At 39.9% G+C, this 16,476-nt stretch overlaps 1 pseudogene; it reads left to right on the top strand.

Moving 5' to 3' along the window:
- Nucleotides 1-1,010: 1,010 nt before the first annotated feature.
- Nucleotides 1,011-16,476, top strand: part of LOC110543351 (F-actin-capping protein subunit alpha-1-like) — a 53,089-nt pseudogene continuing 37,623 nt past the window's right edge.

The following is a 16,476-nucleotide window of genomic DNA, read 5'->3' on the forward strand; positions in this document are numbered from 1 at the left end:
TATTGTATAAATAATAAATAAATTTAAAAAAATGAATTGAAGATTCCTTAGCATCAAAATAAAATTTTAAACCATAAATAATTTTAAAACCATAACTTTTAAACCTCAAAGACAAAGCAGTTTTACACATATACATGTATATATATATGTATATATATTTTAAAGATTTTATTTATTTTGAATGCTCTATTTACATGTACACCTGCATGCCAGAAGAAGACAGTAAAGGGTATAGATGGTTGTGAACCATCATGTGGTTGCTGAGAACTGAACTCAAGACCTCTGGAAGAGTAGACTGAGCTTTTAATCACTGAGCCATCTCTTCAGCCCCTAGATATATTTTTTAAGTTAATTTCTGCTAGCCTTAGGAATTGAGATAAACATTCTAGGGGATTTGGGTGAGGTTTGCTGCCACACATAGCAAAATGGTCATCAGGTTATTAACAGTGGAAGAGGATGTGCTTACTTCAGATGTGACTTGATCTGTTGGTGAGGGGGGAGTGAGGAAAGAGGGTTAGAAGGTGGGACCAGGAGGGGAGGAGGGAGGTGTCGGCAGTCCGGATGTAAAGTGAATAAATAAATTAATGAGAGAAAAAATAGAACCAATATCTACTCCCAAGATCCTGGACAGGAAAACAGGTATTTTGTCTCCTCCATTGAGAAGAAGTCCCTGTATGTTTAACATTTCTGATTTTTTTAAGTGATCTGTGGGTACAAGGACTGTTGTGCCCCCAACATATGTCTATATCAGATATGATACTTAATTGCTTTAGAATTCAGTTTGGTAATATTATAAAATGTCTAAAACTTTGTGAGAAACAAAAACATTAACATTATTTTTAAACTTCTTTTAAGATAGAGTTTTTAGGGTTAATTTCTATTATAATTAAAAAAATATCTTTTCCAAAAGCATGGCATGGTGGTACACACCTTTAATCCCAGCACTTGGGAGGCTGAGGCATGTGGATCTCTTGAGTTCCAGGCCGACCTGGTCTACATGGTGAGTTCCAGAACAGCCAAGAATATGTAGAGAGACCCTCTGTAGTGGTTTGAATAAGAATGGGCCTTATAAGCTCATATATTTGAATGCTTAGTCACCAGAGAATGGAGCTCTTTCATAGGACTCGAACAAGCCTTGTTCTAGAAAATGTGTCGCTGGGGGTGGGATTTGAGGGTTCAAAACCCATACCAGGCCCAGATTCTCTCTCTGTCTGTGGATCAGGATATAAAGGTCTCAGATACTAATCCAATGCTTGTCTGTTGGATTACTGCCATGCTCCTTGACATGATGATAATAGACCAAGCCTCTGAAATGCTACGCAAGCTCCAATTAAATGCTTTCTTTTATAAGAGTTCCCTTAGGTATGGTGTCTTTAACAGCCCACCTGGAAGACAATTATTCCAATAGCTCCTGTACTGCTTATATGAAAACTGTAGATGCATAACAAATTATTACTGCATATATTTAAAACCACCAGTTTCAGCCTAAAAACTTTTGGACTGGCAGGCATTGGATATCAGAGATGTTTACCACCCACAGCCTAGGTGGTTGAAATGCTCAAGATTCAAGTTATTATGAAGATGACAATGTTCACTTGGTTAGTCATCAAGATAAGGAAGAATCAATAACTGTTTCTAATGAAGTCCAAACTGCCAAAGAGTGTGTTAAACTCATAGAGTGCAAAAAATGAGTATCAGACAGTAGTTAGTGAAAAATAATCAAACAATGTTAGATACCACATTCAAGGCCTTGTACTGGCAGTTTCTTGTTACCTGCACCAAAATCAATTGGAAAAAATGCTCAGCCCAAAACTGGCAAAGAAATACAAAATGTTTAAAGGCATTTTAAATGCACAAGGAAAAAGGACTCAACATGGTATGGTCATATGATAATAAGTGATTTGTAAACATAAGCAAAAGGGACATTTTGCTAGTTTACAAGGTTAACAGATTTTCTAGCCTATAACATTGAATTTTTAACATTGTGTTGATTTTTTGGTGTGTGTTCCTCTGCCTTGTAATTTCTTTTCATTTCTATTTCTACTTGTAAATCTTTAAAAACTTGTGATATATTTAATATTGGAGAGACCTATCCTGAAGTCATTTTACTGTTTAGAAAATGGTCCTAGCACTGAAGTCTAATTTTTAAAAAGGTTTATTTTTTTGTGTGTGTGAGCGTTTTTCCTGTGCCCACTGAAGACAGAAGAGGGTGCTGGATCTCCTGGAACTTGAATTACAGGTGAGCCTCCATGTAGGTTCTATAAACTGAACCCAGGTCCTCTATAAGAGCAGCAAGTGCTCTTAACTGCTGAACCATCTCTCCAACCTCAACCTGTTCAAATTTATGCAGGAAGGTCTTCATTATCCCCTCAAGCCTGCTCCTTCCTATGTTTCAAAGCACTTCTAGACTTCAGTAGTTTTTACTGGTTCACCAACTGCTAAACAGGTTGTGACACTCTAGCTCAACAAAAGTCACGTTTCTCTTCCCTTTCACTCTTTTGATCATTTAAAGCATCTCATAACTTATTTCCAAAAATTTGGTTTAGGGCTTTTTGGTTCCATTTTGGGGGACAAAGTTTTCTGGAAATTCCATGATAACTAGATTTTTGGGGAACTTGTTTTTAAATCCAAAGTTTTGAACCACATTTCCTCCCTGCACATATTGTCATTTTTTAAAAGTCTTTCAGTGTTTCTTCCCTGTCAAGTACCATTGTAGTTGTAGACATCTGTATTTCTTGAAGAGTTTTGCCTAATAATGTTTCTGTTTAATATTGAAGAAGTGCTGACATACTATGGATATGGAATAGTATGAAAATTGAAAATGCAGATGTTGAAGAAATAGTAGGAATCTATTTTTTAATACTTTTTAGCCGGGTTGCTTTCTAAGCAGATGAGTCAAGCAAAATCACAAAACTGAAAATGAGCCAAAGTGAAAGGATAACAACTTGCAAGCAGCATCATTCTTTTGGAACCTATTGTTTAAGAGGTACTAGAATAACCTGACATAGTGTCACATGCTTGTAATCCCAGCACTCAGGGAGGCAGAGGCAGGCAGATCTATGTGAGTTCAATGCCAGCCTGGTCTACAGAGTGAGTTCTAGGACAGCTAGTAGTACACAGAGAGACACTGCCTTGAAAAAAAAAAGACAAATAAAGAGAGAGATACTAGAGCTTTCTTCTACATAGTATATAAAACTCTTCAAATTACTCTTCCTTTATAGCTCTGCCAGGCAAGAACTCATGAAACTGCTGCAGCAACTTTTCTAGGTATATTGGTATTTGTGTGTGTTATATCAGAACATGCAGATAACACAGACATGATACTATAACTAATATTGGTGAAGTTATTTCATGTACATTGTTTACAGTTCTATTACCAACCCTTTTGGGTGGTGCTCTTATTTAAAGAAAAAAAAACAAAAACAACAAAACAACAACAACAACAAAACAAGTAGTGCCTTCCTACCTTTTCCCCAAATCCTATCAAAGCAGAAAGGTGTTTTGCTTCAGCTTTATTTTTGTTTGGTAATCCAAACAAGAGTTTATTTACAAGTGAAATCAATAAGCATTTAAGAGAACAAATTCAAATGAAATATATTTTTAAAATTCTTAAGCAAAAAGAGGATTGCCCATGGAAAAAGCATAAGGCACCCCCTGGTCTAGACAAGTACACAGAGTATAGCTTAAAGCTGAGATAAAAAGGTGTGTGCCACCATACCCAGGAACAAGAAGGTTCTTTATTACAATCTAATTTGTAGTCTTTTTCTTAAAATCTAAAGTAAGGTAGAAAAACTGATGGGTTCCTTCACTGGTGGGAAGACTTTGGGGAAGTTCTCTAGTCTCTGGAAGTCCATATCTATATCAGAGTTTTTCCTCCAAGAACCTAAACAGGCTCTCAAGGTGAATATTTAAAAAAAAACAAAAACCTAGTTTCTAGCCAAAGGAAGCTTAAAGTTACCATTTTGAAATGCACCTAGATTTTTTTTTTTCTGTAACAAAGTCCTACTCTTCAAGGAAGGCAGTGTATTTATAGGCATTTGCCTATTTGTGGGCAGGACACCCAACCATCTCCAGTCCATTCTAATCTTTCTGTTTGACCAAGAGCAGGAAAAAAATTAAAAATTTAGGAGGCTAAGGCAGGAGAATTGCTATGAGTTTGAGGCCAGCCAGGGCTACATAATAAGACCCTGTCTAAAAAAAAAAAAAAAAAGATAAACACTTATTTCAGACCAGGGAATCAGATCCACTATAAGACTGTAATTTATTCATAAGAAAATGGAATATATTCTCTCCTTCACAGTAAAATAACACTGACAATAGGAAATTACAGTTTAAAAAGTTGTAGCATACAGTCTGTTTGATGAGGGATTTCTTAGAGAAGCCGAAAGATGCTAGGAGAACAAAGAAAAGAACATAAGTCTGAAGTCTGCAGCACGTGTGTAGTTACAGTAAACATTAATCAACTCCTAGGCTAATAATTCTTTTGTTTGTTTTTTGAGACAGGGTTTCTATGTGTATCCTTGGCTGTCGTAGACTTGCTTTGTAGACCAGGATGGCCTCAAACTCACAGAAAGCCACCTGCCTCTGCTTCCCTGAGTGCTGGGATTACAGGGGTGCACCATAGCGCCTGGCTTTAATAATGCTTATTATCTAAGGTATACACATATCTCAGATATCTGAAACTATATCCAGCTCTTGATAAGAAGTTAAAAATATGCGCTAAAAAGTTAAAAAAATAAAATCTAAAGAGACAAGGTAAATGCTATATTCTCATGACATCGAATTTTATATTATCATATGGGAATTTAATGAAAATATTGCCTTTAAAAGAGAATTTAAAAGAGCTATGTTTTCGATATTATATGGGAATTTAATGAGCTATGGAAGTGAAAATATAGCCTTTAAAAAGGGAATTTAAAACAGTTAAAGGCTGAAATGGAAAGCTTAGATGATGTAGTAAAACCAATGAGGTTAAGAGATAATGGAGACCCTAAGAAGCAATTAAAAGGGAATGATAGAAACAAAAGCCATTATAATAGACAAGAAGAATGTTTTCACATACTCATAAGTAGACTAGACCTGGCAAAAGAGAGAATCAGTGAATTTGAAGGAATATGGAAACAAACAAATAAACAAACATCCCTGGCTGAAATGTAAGGAATTAAAAAAAAATGAAAGGCAATACCAAGAACCATAAAGTACTTGCTAGCCATGTAAAAGGGTTAACTGAAAGTAAAGAAAAGAGGAAGGAACAAAAGGTGTGTTTGAAAATATAATGGCAGGCAAATGATTCCACAAAATTCATTACAGGAACCAAACCACAGTTCCAGAAGACAATAAAGAACAAATCAAAACCATACCTAGTGATAGAAGAATGAAATGAAGATTAATGACAGAAATAAAATGAGTCTAGAAGGAGTAAAAAAAAAAATCAGATATCGTTTTGAAGACCATTCAAACAAAATTGTGGAATAAAGTATTTAAAAGAGACAGGAAAGAATCAACAGAGAAGTATTAATAGACAGATAACATGCACTGTTTGGTTCTAGTTTCCATTCCTAGTACCATAAAAGCCAAACCAAATAACACAGAAGGAATTTATTGCAACACATGGTCAAGGAAGTTCCTCAGAGAGAGGAAAATAATGTTTTTGAAACCTAGGTCTACATAAAAAAAAAAAAATGGAAGAATATCAAAAAGTAAAAAGTTAAGGAGGAGAGAAAGGAAGCAGGAGAATCCACAGAAAGGGTCTTAGAACCATGTGGAGAGAGGGACCAGACCTAAGATATGACTAAAAGCAGGTATAATGGGTGAAATCTGAATGGTAGGAGACTATGTGGGCTTGGAAGTTTAGGATGGAATAACTATTGCCCAGCATTGTGCTCTAGGTTAATTAAATACATCCTCAGTCTCTGTGTGGTGATTTGGGTATACAGCTGGTTTAGGACTAATTGCTCCTTTATAAAAAGATATATCAATAATACATTTTAATAATGCCAACACAACAGCGGTGAGAAACTGGCAGGTATGAGGAAGCCATTGTGAGATCCAGGCCCAGGCTGCTGCCAATGGCCATGTCTGGGTCTGTGGTCCTGCTGTAACTGGGGTCTGAGTTGATGTCTGTGGCCCAAGTTAGTACCAAAGGCCAAGTAGATATCTGGTCTGGGCTGCCACCAGAGACCATGTGGATATCTGAGGGCTGCCATGAGAGTTATGCTTGTCTGAGTGGCTTATCTGAGGACATGGGGACATTAGGGCCCATGCTGCTGTCAGGGTCTGTGGTGCTTTGACAGCTGGGGTCTGTGTTGATGTCCTGAGACCTGTGTTACCACCAAGGCAATGTAGATGTCCCTGATCTAGACTGCTGCCTGAGGTGATGTGCTGGCCCCACCCCTGGCCAGCTACCACACGCGGGAGAGCTGGCTCTGCCCCTCACCTAGGCAGTACAGCAGAGCTGATCCTAATGTCAGGGGACCGGATGAGCCTGTCTGAGGGTTTGAGCTAGGAAGAGCTGGCCGTGCCCCCTAATCTGCAGAGGGGTGGCTTGAGGGAGAGAAAGATGCTCTCACCCCTTGTCACCTGCAGCAAGAGAGAGAGCTGGCCTTCAGGTCATAAGAATAGGAGACTGGGCCTGACCCTCACTGGTTGCAGCACTCAGGAGAGCGGGTCCACCTCTTCACCTCAGCTGGGTAGCACAGTAAAGCTGACCTTGGTGGCGGGGTGTGGGTGAGCCAGCCCAGAGGGTGTGAGCAAGAGAGCTGTTCCAGCCCCTCATAAGCTGTGGCAATAGGTGACCAAGCCAGGGCAGTGCTGAAGAGCTCATCTAGCTCATCCTAGCTCATCCTAGAATTGACAGGCTGACCAACTGGGCTACTACGCAGGCCCAGATCCAGGGCTTGAGTTGGTCCATTTAAACATCTACCCAGTCATTTATAAACTGCTGGAGAATGTGAAGGGGCTGGTCTTGCAGATCCGAAGCTGCAGGAACTCTGTGACACAGGACAACAACAGGATAGTTTAGAGAAGTCCTGGCAAGGATCCAGAGGCCAGAGGCCTTAAAACAAACTAATAACTCACTGCAATGAACATTTGCAAGTAAAGATGTATGGACAAAAAGATATACTGTGTGACACACTGTGACACACTACAGCTTCCACAGCAAGATGTTATTTTTTTCCATTTTCTTTTTTTTTGGGGGGGGTAGGGGTGGGGAGGAGGTTGCAAGGCCAGAGGGCAGATATAAAGGGATGGGGAGATGAGCAGGATTGAGGTACATGGTGTGAAAACAATAAAGAATAAAGTGAAAAAAAAATGTAAAGTTAAAATGTTTTAAGATTTTTTTGCATTATGTATTTAAATAAATTTTATAGCAGTATTTCACACAGATGTACCTACAGATGCTTTAGGGCAGGAAAATGAAAATTTCAAGAAAATTAACAAACCAAATAAAATAGATTAAAGTAAGTAAAATGGCTTTGGTTGGACATATAACTCAGTGGTAAAGTACTTGCATACATGTGCAAGACCTGGAGTTCATCACTCACTTCCATGGGGTGGGGGGAGAGAAATTGACTGGCATGTGCATTTTCTTTCCTCTGCTTGGTGTATTAAATAGAGAAACAAAGTCACTGAGAAGTGGAAATGACTGCAGCATCAATCACAAAACTCAATGACCTAACAGTATACGAATGACTTGCTAATGATCAGTAGGAAGGCCAAGAAAAAGATGAATATATAAGAAAGTACTTGAGAATGGGACAGGTAAGAAACACCTCTTAAGAAGGACATTTGTACAGAGGCTTGAGTGACAACACAAATTGTAATTTAGAACCACAGCATCTTTGGCAGGTGCAGCAATGTCAAGGCTGCAGAACTATGTCCTGCTCATCTCACCATTAGTTGGTATGTTTGGGATGGAGCCAAAGATTTTCTTTTTTTTTTTTTTTTTTTTTCAATGCAGTTTATTCAGGAACCTTGAACAATCATCGGACCTTGGGGAAAGCCAGCCCACAGCTTAAATAGCCTCTGGGTAGCCAACTCCAGCGTGCCATGTGGGCAATGCAGATAGGTCCACATACATGGAAGCAAGCCAGATCCTCAGCCTTAGCCAAATGTGGAGTTGTTTGTGACAGAGAGCACTCACCATCGGGAAGGTGGAAGGCAGAAACCAGCTCCATCTTTAAGGCGCGGCATTCCGCAGCTCTCTACAGTTCCCCCTTTTTGTTTTAGACGCATCAGGCAAGAGTAGAGGTCTGATCTCTGATATTAGAAATAAATTGGGACTTTGTACCGATGTTCATTTAGGTGTCATCCACCCAAAGAGCATCAGACCCGTCCGATACCTTTTTCTCAGAGGTGGGACCTGGGGCATCAACCCGCATGCAATCAGACTTGCTCTTCTCTGGGTCGAAAATGGCTGACCCTGAGTGCAGTGCTTAGCCTCGCATCCTGAGTGTAACATTTTAGCTTTTAATGGTAGCCAACCATGCTTGGGGAGACTGTCCTGCTTCAATGGCTGTAAAGGCCTGAATGATCATGGCTGCATCACGCTGTTGTGAGACTCTAATCTTGCATATACACCACAGGCAAACCAAGGAGACCAACACCAGAAGGCCTGCTGACACTCCCATGCCCGCCCATTCCTTCAGATGATTCATGGCTGCAGCAATCCATGGTGATAATCCTGTGGCTAGTCCTGCGTCCACTCAGGTAGAATTTACTGTGATAATGGCCACTCTCAGCTGCTCCATCGTAGTATCGAATTCTCCAGTCCAATTACCTAAAATATAGCTAGACAATTGTTTAGACAGATTTGCAGCGCAGGAAAAATTCTCATGTTGTATGCTAGTGACACAAAGTCCAGCATACTTTCATTGACAGCCAAGTTGAGCGATTTGCCATAGGGTATCAATTTGCTCCTGCACGAGGTCAATCCTCTGATTGAACACCATCAAGCCTCCTTTTAGTTGAGCATTAATTCCTTTTTGTACATCTAAGGCATGAGCTACATTGGCTAAAAGATTATTCAGGGTCTGAGCAGTCTGCACAGTATGACTCATGGCTAATGCCATGGTGGTAGCTCCAACAGCCACCAATGAGATGGCAGTAACAGTGGAGCCAAAGATTTTCTAGCCACATTTGAGAGACAGTGTTTTCCTCAATATAGACTTCCTCATGTTTTCATTTAGATATTTAACATTTTAATTTCTCAAATTCATTTCAACATTTATTTCTAATAATACAATTCACACTTAAAAAATGGAAAAAAAAAAGGCTTTACAACAAAGAGCCCCATGGTACTTCCAAGCTATAGGAATTATTTTGAACTGTCTGTAGAATTTATATTTACATGTAAACATTGCATGTAAGTTTATATATTTTTTATTTTTTATTATTATTTTTTTATCAGTTACATTTTATTAACTCTGTATCCCAGCCGTGTCCCGATCCCTCATTCCCTCCCAATCCCTCACTCCCCCCCTCATCTCCACCGTGCCCCTTTCCAAGTCCACTGATAGGGGGGACCTCCTCCCCGTTCATCTGATCCTGTTTTATCAGGTATCTTCAGGTCTGGCTGCAAAGCCCTCCTCTGTGGCCTAACAGGACTGCTCTTCCCTTCGGGGGTGGGGAGACCAAAGAGCCAGTCATTGAGTTCCTGTTAGAAATAGTCCTTGTTCCCCTCACTTTGGGAAACCAATTGGTTACTGAGCTACCACAGGCTACATCTGAGTGGAGGTTCTAGGTTATATCCATACATGGTCCTTGGTTGAATGTCAGTCTCAGAAAAGACCCTGTGCCCAGATATATTTGGTCCTTGTGGAGCTCCTATCCTTTCCCCATCAGACTAACTTCCCTTCTTTCTTATGATTCCCTGTACTCTGCCAAAGGTTTGGTCATGAGTCTTTGCTTTGAAAACACTGCTAGTTAGAGTCTTTCAGATGCGCTCAGTAGACTCCTGTCATACGTTCAATGCACATCCCATCTGTCTTTCTAAACGAGGATTGATCATCTTACCCCATGTCCGATCAATTGATTATCTTTTTTAGGTGTATAGATTTCATTATGTTTATCATATCTTATAGGTCTATATAAGTGAGTATATCCCATGTTTGTCTTTCTCCTTCTGGGATATTTCACTCAGAATGATCTTTTCTAGATCCCACCATTTGCCTGCAAATTTCATGATTTCCTCCTTTTTGATTGCTGAGTAGTATTCCATTGTGTAAAAATACCACAATTTCTGTACTCATTCCTCCGTTGATGGACATCTGGGTTGTTTCCAGGTTCTGGCTATTACAAATAAAGCTGCTATAAACATGGTTGAGCAAGTATCGCTTTTGTGTACTTGAACGAACTTTGGGTATATACCTAGCAGTGGTATAGCTGGGTCTTGAGGAAGCACTATTCCTAATTGTCTTAGAAAGCGCCAGATAGCTTTCCAGAGTGGTTGTACCAGTTTACATTCCCACCAGCAGTGGAGTAGGGTTCCCCTTTTTCCACAACCTCTCCAGCATGTGTTATCGCTTGAGTTTTTCATCTTGGCCATTCTGATGGGTGTAAGGTGATATCTCAGGGTCGTTTTGATTTGCCTTTCCCTGATGGCTAATGAGGATGAGCATTTCTTTAAGTGTTTTTCTGCCATTCAATATTCCTCTGTTGAGAATTCTCTGTTTAGCTCTGTTCCCCATTTTTTAATTGGATTACTTGGTTTGCTGCTTTTCAGCTTCTTTAGTTCTTTGTATATACTGGATATGAGTCCTCTGTCAGATAAAGGGTTGGTGAAGATTCTTTCCCAATCTGTAGGCAGTCGTTTTGTTTTGATGACGGTATCCTTTGCTTTACAGAAACTTTTCAGTTTCATGAGGTCCCATTTATTGATTGTTGCTCTTAGAGCCTGTGCTGTTGGTGTTCTGTTCAGGAAGTTGTCTCCTGTGCCAATGAGTTCTAGGCTGTTCCCCACTTTTTTTTCCAATTGATTTAGGGTATCTGGTTTTATGTTGAGGTCCTTGATCTACTTTGACTTTAGTTTTGTGCAGGGTGATAAATATGGATCTATTTTCATTTTTCTGCATGTAGACATCCAGTTGGTCCAGCACCATTTGTTGAAGATGCTGTCTTTTTTCCATTGAATGGAGTTGGCTTCTTTGTCAAATATCGAGTATTCATAGGTGTGTGGATTTATTTCTGGGTCTTCTATGCGGTTCCATTGATCCTCCTTTCTGTTTCTATGCCAATACCATGCAGTTTTTATTACTGTTGCCCTGTAGTACAGCTTGAGATCAGGGATAGAAATACCTCCAGATGATCTGTTGTTGTACAGGATTGTTTTGGAGATTCTGGGTTTTTTGTTTCTCCATATGAAGCTGAGAATCTTTTTTTTCAAGGTCTGTAAAGAATTGAGTTGGTATTTTGATGGGAATTGCATTGAATCTGTAGATTGCTTTTGGCAGTATGGCCATTTTCACAATGTTAATCCTACCAATCCATGAGCATGGGAGATCTTTCCATCTTCTGATATCTTCTTCGATTTCTTTCTTCAGAGACTTGAAGTTTTTCTCAAACAGGTCTTTCACTTGCTTGGTTAGAGTCACACCAAGGTACTTTATGTTATTAGTGGCTATTGTGAAGGGTGTTGTTTCCCTAATTTCTTTCTCAGCCTTTTTGTCTTTGGTATATAGGAGGGCTTCTGATTTTTTTGAGTTGATTTTGTATCCTGCCACTTTGCTGAAGGTGTTTATCAGCTGAAGGAGTTCTCTGGTTGAATTTTTGGGGTCGCTCATGTATACTATCTTATCATCTGCAAATAGTGACACTTTGACCTCTTCCTTTCCGATTTGTATCCCCTTGATCTCCTTTAGTTGTCTTATTGCTCTGGCTAGGACTTCAAGTACTATGTTGAATAGATATGGGGACAATGGACAGCCTTGTCTTGTCCCTGATTTTAGTGGGATTGATTTAAGTTTCTCTCCATTGAGTTTGATGTTGGCTATAGGCTTGCTGTATATTGCCTTTACTATGTTTAGGTATGTGCCTTGTATCCCTGATCTCTCCAAGACTTTAAACATGAATGGGTGTTGGACTTTGTCAGATGCTTTTTCGGCATCTAAGGAGATGATCATGTGGTTTTTCTCCTTCAGTTTGTTTATGTAGTGGATTACATTGATGGATTTCCGTATGTTGAACCACCCTTGCATGCCTGGGATGAAGCCTATTTGGTCATGGTGGATGATATCTTTGATGTGTTCTTGGATTCGGTTTGCAAGTATTTTATTGAGTATTTTTGCGTCAATGTTCATAAGAGAGATAGGCCTGAAGTTCTCTTTTTTTGTTGGGTCTTTGTGTGGTTTAGGTATTAAGGTGACTGTGGCTTCATAGAATGAGTTTGGTAGTGTTCCTTCTGTTTCTATTTTGTGGAATAGCTTGAGGAGAAGTGGAGTTAGCACTTCTTTGAAGGTCTTGTAGAATTCTGCGCTGAAGCCATCTGGTCCAGGGCTTTTTTTGGAGGGGAGACTGTTAATGACTGCTTCGATTTCCTTGGGAGATTTAGGGCTATTCAGTCTTTCTACCTGATCTTGACTTAGTTTTGGTAGATGGAATCTTTCAAGAAAATTATCCATTTCATTTAGATTTTCAAATTTTGTGGCATATAGGCTTTTGTAGTATGACCTAATAATTGTTTGGATTTCCTTAGTGTCTGTTTCTGATTTTGCTGATCTGGATAGTTTCTCTCTGCTTTTTAGTTAGTTTGGCTAAGGGTTTGTCTATCTTGTTGATTTTCTCAAAGAACCAGCTTTTTGTTTCATTGATTCTTTGGATAGTTTTATTTGTTTCTAGTTGATTGATTTCAGCCCTTAGTTTGATTATTTCCAGCTGTCTGCTCCTCTTGGGTGTATCTGCTTCTTTTTTTTCTAGGGTTTCAGTTGGGCCATTAAGTAGTTTGTATGTGATGTTATGAATTTCTTCTTGCAGGCACTTAGTGCTATAAATTTTCCTCTGAGCACTCCTTTCAATGTGTCCCATAAATTTGGGTATGTTGTGCCTTCATTTTCATTTCAATTCTAGGAATTCTTTAATTTCTTTATTTTTTTCCTTAATCTGGCTGTCATTGAGTAATGAATTGTTCAGTTTCCATGTGCATGTAGGCTTTTTGCTATTTCTGTTGTTGTTGAGGTCCAGCTTTAATCCATGGTGGTCAGATAGAATACAGGGCATTATTTCAATCTTCTTGTATGTTTTGAAGCTTGCTTTGTGGTCCACTATATGGTCTGTTTTGGAGAAGGTTCCATAAGGTGCTGAAAAGAAGGTGTACTCTTTTGAGTTTGGGTCAAAAGTTCTGTAGACATCTCTTAGGTCCATTTGGTTTAGGACCTCTGTAAGTGCCTTTATTTCCCTATTTGGCTCTGTTTAGTTGATCTGTCCCTTGGTGAGAGTGGGGAGTTGAAGTCTCCCACCATTAAGGTATTGGGATCAATGTGTGATTTAAGTTTTAATAATGTTTCATTTACAAATGTAGGTGCTCTTGTATTTGGGTCAGAGATGCTCAGAATTGTGATGTCTTCTTGGTGGATTTTTCCTTTGAGAATGTAGTACCCCTCCTCATATTTTTTGATTAAGTTTGTTTGAAATTCTATTTTATTAGATATTAGGATAGCTTCCCCAGCTTGTTTCCTGGGTCCATTTGGTTGAAAAACATTTTTCCAGCACTTTACTCTGAGGTAGTGTTTATTTTGTTGCATAGGTGTGTTTCTTGGATGCAGCAGAATGTTGGATCCTTTTTCTGCAACCATTCTGTTAGCCTGTGTCTTTTTATTGGAGAGTTGAGTCCATTGATGTTGATAGATACCAGTGACCAATGAATGTTGATTTCTTTTGTTGGGTTGGTGGTGTTAATGTGTTTCGTTGTTTGTATTCTTTTGAAATTTTTTTTGTTGTTGTGTAGATATTTATATCCTATGTGTTCTTGGATGTAGTTGTTTTCATTGGATTGGAATTTTCCTTCTAGTATCTTCTGTAGGGCTGGGTTGCTGTGTAGATATTGTTTAAATTTGGTTTTGTCATGGAATATTTTGATTTCCCCATCTATGTTAATTGAAAGCTTTGCTGGGTTAGAATAGTCTGGGTCCCCCTGCATGACATCTGCCTAGGCCCTTCTGGCTTTCATAGTTTCTGTTGAGAAATCTGGTGTGATTCTAATAGGTCTACCTTTATATGTTATTTGGCCTTTTTCCCTTGCTGCTTTAAATATTTTCTTCTTTCTTCTGTAGGTTTAGTGTTTTGACTATGATGTGATGTGAGGATTTTCTTTTCTGGCCTAGTCTATTTGGTTTTCTTGTATGTTTAGACCTCTTGTATGTTTCTGGACATCTCTTTAAGTTGGGAAAATTTTCTTCTATGATTTTCTTGAAAATATTTTCCAGATTTTGGAGCCTGGTGTCTTCTTTTTCATCAGTTCCTATTACTCTTAGATTTTGTCTTTTCATGGTATTCTTGATTTCTTGGATGTTTTGTGTTTGAAACTTTTTATTTTTATTTTTGTTTTTTGAGAAACCTGTCAATTTCTGCAAGTCTATCTTCAGAACCCGAGATTCTCTCTTCCACTTTTTGTATTCTATTGGTTATGCTTACCTTTGTGGTTCCTGATCTTTTCTCTAAGTTCTCCAGCTCGAAGCTTTTCTCTGTTTGTGTTTTCTTTGTTGATTCTAATTCTGTTTTCATGTCTTGCATGATTTCCTTCATCTGTTTGAATGTGGAGTCCTGCTTTTCTATTATGGCTTCTATTTTTTTGTTTGTTTCCTCTCTGTATACTGCTAATTGTGCCTCTATTTGTTTGGCTGTATTTGCCTGTATTTCTTTATATTTTTTTTTCAATGCAGTTTATTCAGGAACCTTGAACAATCATCTGACCCTGGGGAAAGCCAGCCCACTTTAAATAGCCTCTGGGTAGCCAACCTCAGCATGCCACGTGGGCAATGCAGATAGGTCCACATACATGGAAGCAAGCCAGATCCTCAGCCTTAGCCAAATGTGGAGTTGTTTGTGACAGAGAGCACTCACCATCGGGAAGGTGGTTGCCTGTATTTCTTTGAGAGCTTTGTTCGTTTCCTCTTTATTTGCCTCCATTTGTGTGGTTATTTTTTTTTTTTAGAGCTTTTTTCATTTCCTGTTTATTTGCCTCTACTTGTGTGGCTATTTCTTTGAGAGTATTGTTTGTTTCCTCTTTATTTGCCTCTATTTGTGTGGCTATCTCTCTGAGATTTGTTCATTTTTGTGAGCCTCTGATAACTGGATTAGCATAGTTTTAAAGGCATTTTCTTGTGTTTCTGATGAATTGAAATGTCCATTGATTTGTGGGTGGCTGATGAAGCCATCATGTCCTGCTTTTTTTGGGGGGGCGGTTTTTATGCCGGCCTCTGGCCCTCTGCTTATCTGTAACCCTCACCACTTGTTCCTGGAGTCTTTACTTCAGACTGGGTCTCTCTTTTGCTGTTTTCTGGAATGTTTTTCAGGAAGATGAGAGAGGTCCACTGGTTTGAGAGTGTGTGTTGGTGTTTCAGCTATACCTAAGTGAGGAATGTGATGCTGGGGCTATTCGCAGGTGCTGTTAGCGGCTGCAATGCGCAGGTGCAGATTCCCTGTCTACCTCAGTGGCCTACAGGCCACTGGTATGCAGATCTCTTTAGGCTCCAGGAATTGTTTGCCTGGAATTCACTAGTGGACGGCAGAGCAGGGGCTTCAGTGTTGAGAACACTGTCCCAAGAATCCCTATGTTTCCCACAATAGGAGAGTGGGTGGTAAGGGTCTGTTGTTTTGCATAGAGGCTGCTTGAATAGAGGGTCCCTGGATCTGGGCCTTTGCAAGCACTCACTTGAAGGTGTACTCACTCTCTAGCAGGACTAGTCAGAAAACACTGGGGTTCCCCTTGTTCTCCACTCTCCGATTTGATCCTGCCAGGGCAAATGCGGGTTAGTGGTGCTGTAGCAGCAGATCTTGGTGTCCACTGGTACTGTGCGCTGTGCTGGGAGCTGCCGGCACTGGTGCCTGGGCACAGTGCTTTGTGGCGATCTCTGCAGGCTGCCTCCATAGCCTTCACCTCTGCTAAGGAGGGATTATGGCAGCCAGTCCCAGGGGAGTGCTGGGGAGAGGGAGGGGGGACTGAGTATTCTCTGTCCCTGATCCCAAGCTGGGATTTCTTTGCTAGGAGCCTCCAGTGCTGGGGTCTGGGCACTGTGCTCTGTGGCAGAATCTGCAGGGCACCTCAGCTGCCTCCGCCAAAGAAGGAGTAAGGAGGTGGATATGGGAAGTGCCTGGGGATTGAGCCCCCAGGAGAAAACCATGGAGGAGTCCTCAGGGACCCGAATCTAAATGGACTCAGTTCATGTTTAGTCCCCTTTCTCCCTGAAAGCCTCGATGTCATTGTTCTGTGTTCAGCAGCCCCTCCACTCACCAAATTCATAGTTTTCAGATCCTTTGCCCCTC

Source organism: Meriones unguiculatus, chromosome X, assembly GCF_030254825.1.
Source record: "Meriones unguiculatus strain TT.TT164.6M chromosome X, Bangor_MerUng_6.1, whole genome shotgun sequence".
Lineage (NCBI taxonomy): Eukaryota > Metazoa > Chordata > Mammalia > Rodentia > Muridae > Meriones > Meriones unguiculatus.